We start from the raw sequence: 4,715 nt of genomic DNA on the forward strand, positions 1-4,715 counted from the left end.
ATACCAAAATCAAACCTGTTGCCATGGGGTTGACTTTGCCTCATGGTGCCGCCAGCGTTAATGGAAGTCAATGTCAATGACAGGCTAAGCTCTGTTGCTTTTCTCCATTAATTCATTTAATATTTGCAGCAACAGTATCAACATTAAAATATTCATGGTTAGTTCTGGATAGGATTTGCATTCTAATTATATCCTTACATAGAGCCCTTTGCACAGATGAATAGGTGAGACAGAGCGGTGAAGGGATTTTCCCAAGGTCATATGGACAGTCACTGGTCAAATCAAAATAGAAAAGTTGTGAGTCTAGTCCCAGTGTCTGCACTCTTATGCAGTCTTATCACTATTCTAGCCTACCTCACAAATCAATGTATTTATTACAAAATATTTAGAAGAATTGAGTAAAAAAATATAAAGAAGACAGTAAAAAATACTCAGAGATTCTGTGTGTATGTGAACCTAAGCCACCCCAAGGTGCTTCTCCCTGCTCTTCATAGTACTCTAAAGCACCATTCACTTCTATTTTCTTCATAGGGCTTCAGAAAAAAAAACCAAGAAAAACCCACCTACAGGACAGATTGATTGATAACCATAAGGTCAACTGTTCAAACCCACCAACTGCACCCTCACAAACAAGATGAGACTCTGCTCCTGCATAGATTTATAGCCTAGGAAGCTCCATTTGGCTCCCTTTGAGTTGGAATCAACTTGGTGGTGGTGGGTTTTGGTAAGACTGAGCTGGAACTGTTACCTAGGATTCCTGAGGCAGTAAATCTTTACACAGCCTCATCTTTCTTCTTCTGGTGTAGCTGGTGGGTCCAAACTGTAGTCAGCATCCCAGCACGTCACGCATGAGACCACCATGGATCCCACGACTCCCTGAAATGATCTTACCTCTCTTGTCCTCCCTACTATAACACAGAGCAGGAGTGGGGTCTGCTTGTCACCAGTGACTTCCCAGATGCAAACCTTTCAGCATGGAACAGGCTCTTCATGAACTTATGCTTACATTTACTGGAATGAATTTTCTAGACGTATATTTCTGACTGCACATTTAAATTTTTATTACATTTCACACATCTTTAGGGGAAAATAAATCTGAATATTTTATGGCTTTGCTCAACTGTTTTTAAGTGGTTTAATGCCTGTTTTTTTAAACCTCTCATTATGCTCCTATTATGTAAGCAGACTGACTTTTTTTTGTTTGTTATTGGAAGGCCCATGTATGTGGACTTCAGATTAGGTTTCTTAATTTCTTTAAAAAAATGTATACTTTTAATTGCTACTCTTAATAACTTTGATGGTGTAAAGGAGCCCTGGTGGCACGTTCAGGTGACCATTGGACTGCTAACTGCAAAGTCAGCAGTTCAAACCCCGCCTCCCCGCCCTGCCGCTCTGCTGGAGGAGATGAGAGAGTCTGCTCATCTTTCACCACCCTGAAAATCTCGTATAGGTTGCTTGATGGCAGTGGGTTTGATTTTTGTAAGCTAGATTCTAGAGGAGTCCTGGGGCACAGTGGTTAAGTATTTGGCTGCTAACCCAAAGGTCAATGATTTGAACCCACCAGCCATTCTGTGGGAGGAAGATGGGGCAGTCAGTCTGTATGACGCTAGAGATCCTATGGGCCCATCCCACTTTGTCCGAGAGGATTATTATGAGTCAGAATCAACTACTAGATGGTAATGAGTTTGGTTCTTTGGAGGTTGATACTAGATTCTGAGTATCTATTTAAAAGGAAAAAATTATATGTGTTCCCAAGAAACTAGAAGATAATAATGACCATGGCTTTCAGCACCAAGATGCAAACGTTCAAAACACAATGTTAGTTTAATTAGATCATTGAAGAGGAGGCAGCCCAGAGCAGAAATCCAAAGCCCTCCGTCTCATTCTGTTGCTACTTTCCTAAAGATGGGTTTGAGTTGCTGAGACTTTTGAGCACACAATGGTTTCCGCTAAAACGGAGTGATTCTAGAAGAAAGTGTGAGACAGTCTGGAATCATCATCTCCTGTGACTTGGTTCAGAGACTAGTCGGGGTCACTTCCTCAAGAGCAGGATCAACGCGTTTTAGGGACTTTTCCTCTGCTCAAGTGTGAACGAAGGTTGCAGACTCGGGCACCTTCTGCAGCTACTCCACGCGCTTCATGAAGATTTCAGAGAAGGGCGGAAAGCCAACTTGTTTGTTTTGCTCTGAGACAAAAGGAAGGATCCAGGAACAGACAGAGGTAGAGAGAGCACAACCCCCCCCCCAATGTGGTAGAAAACACCCACCAGTGCTTTAAAACCCTTTTACTCTTCCCCTTAAGTTACTTGTAAAATGCTTCAGGAAATGGGCTTCTTATGCGAAAGCATGTGTCAAGTCTTTTGCTTGCAGGAAGATGAGTAGCTGTTCCTCCTGCTGAGAACAGTGAAGCGCCCTGGACATTGTGCGTGAAGTAAACATAAACATACACCGACAGATGGACCAGATGTGGAAGCTGGGACACGAGGCCTTCACACTTTCCTTTGGCTGTGTGTATCCCAGAGTTGGAGCTGAAGATGACTCCACTCAGAAACATTCAGGATTAGACAGAGAAAGTGCTAATTAACCCTGCTCTCTCTAGGCAAAGAACCAGGAAAAGGACAAGCTTAGCAAACAGAAAACCTTTAAATTATAACTCCTAGTCAAACATCACAGAAAAAGTGATGGCTCTTCTCCCACCCAAGCACAGGCCACGTGGGAACCTAGCTTTCTACCTTTGTTGGGTCTTAATAAGGTGCCCCAATCCTTCTGCCAGGGGAAGGCTGAGCAAGTAAAAGGGCAGGCTTTTGATACCTACTGGGGGATAACAGTAGGAGCCCTGAAGGCATAGCAGTGACACACTGGGCTACTAATCACAAGGTCCACAGTTCAAATCCACTAGTGGCTCTGTAAGAGACAGGCTGGGCTTTCTATTCTTGTAAAGAGTTAGTCTGGGGCAGCTTTTTTTTTTTCTTTTTCTGCAATTTTTTAAATCATTTTATTAGGGGCTCATACAACTCTTATCACAATCCATACATACATCAATTGTGTGAAGCACATTTGTACATTCATTGCCCTCATCATTCTCAAAACATTTCCTCTCCACTTAGCCCCCGCCCCCCAGCATTAGGTCCTCATTTTCCCCTCCCTCCCTTACCCTGTCCTGTAGGTTCGCTGCGAATTTGCATTGACATCCACCTAAGTGAAAAGCTCCAGGTCTGGTTCATGAATTCTGCGTTGGAGACAGAAATTCAGAAGGAGACTCTGAAAAGCCATGTTTATCCCTCCCCCCCCCCACCTATCTACAACAGAAAACACAGCCATATGTATAACAGAACAAAAGTCTGCAAGGGCAACACACACACACACACACACACACACACGAATGTGATTTGCTGGAATGTCAGTGGAATTTTGCAGTGGTGAGGAAACTTCAGTGGAAACGCTGGACTCAGCTCGAAGGGGACCACAGCAGACTGGTTCTGTGTCACTTTGTGGAGCTGGAAGGGGCTGGAGCCACCTCAGCAGCCTCTGTTCTTCGACCACGGAACCAAGGGCAGGCAGGTGACGTGGCTGCCAGTCGGTTTCCAGACAGCGGCTGAGCCCGTACAAAATCCATGCCCAGGTCGCTTTCCCACGTGCCACGTGAAGTTATTGAAAAAAATATTTTTAGTTTTGATTAAAAAAATTTTCCTTGAAGAACTTACTTTTCAAACTTGGAGCTTTGATTCAAAATAGAAACACCTTAGATGTAGGGCAAGAGACTCCAAGCAGGAGAATGCAAATATGATATTACGGCTTTTCGGCAAATGTTGTTCTTGAAGTGGCTTGGGAGGTTTCTTTGGGTTCTTGTAATTCATCAGCGGATGCAGAGAATCTGAGGCCCTGCCTCATCCAGCAAATATTGTTTAAGCACGTGCTGTGAGTTGGGCAGTACTCTAGGTACTGGGGTTACAAAGATAAATTAAAAATTGGTTTTCACCCCCAAAGGGCTTATATTTGCCGGAGAAAAGCACATGTAATCAGACACATTGCTAAGTTAATACAAGGAGTGCTATAATAAGAGGGGAAATGAAAGGGGATGTTCACAAAATTCAACATAGAAGGGTATTCATTGAAGTGTTATCTATAGGAAAACAATTTTAAACGACCCAAATGTCTCTCAATGTCAGTGGATGTGAAATAAATCATGGCAAATCCACATGGTGGAATACTGTGCAATAATCAAAATCAAAATGTCCAAGATGATTTCCTGACCTGAAAAAAATACTCAAAACAGTAAAATACAAAAAGCAGGACATACATTGGCTCTCATGACTTTTGGAGCTAAAAACATAGTAATCCCTCTCCACGGAAACCGAGAACAGATTAACTTGCTAATATTTAAGTTTTAGGTGAAATTATTACCAAAAGTTTTTCAACTGTCTTTGTTTTCCAAATGCTAAAATAGTTAAGATAACTCATTTTGTAACCAGGAAAAATGAAATTATACTTTACAAGATTTAGATAATGTAACCTGGTGTTGAAGGAGCCCAGGTGGTGCAGAGGTTAAAGCACTTGGACTGGCAAGGTTGGAGGTTCAAGTTCACCCGCTGCTCTGAGGGAGAAAGATGTGGAAATCTGCTTCCAGAAAGATTACAGGCTTAGACACCCTATAAGGGCAATTCTACTCTGTTCTACAGGGTCACTGTGAATTGTAATCAACAACAACAATCTGGC

The sequence above is a fragment of the Echinops telfairi genome, unplaced genomic scaffold (assembly GCF_000313985.2).
Source record: "Echinops telfairi isolate 266 unplaced genomic scaffold, ASM31398v2 ScPeMD7_3533;HRSCAF=4204_0, whole genome shotgun sequence".
NCBI lineage: Eukaryota > Metazoa > Chordata > Mammalia > Afrosoricida > Tenrecidae > Echinops > Echinops telfairi.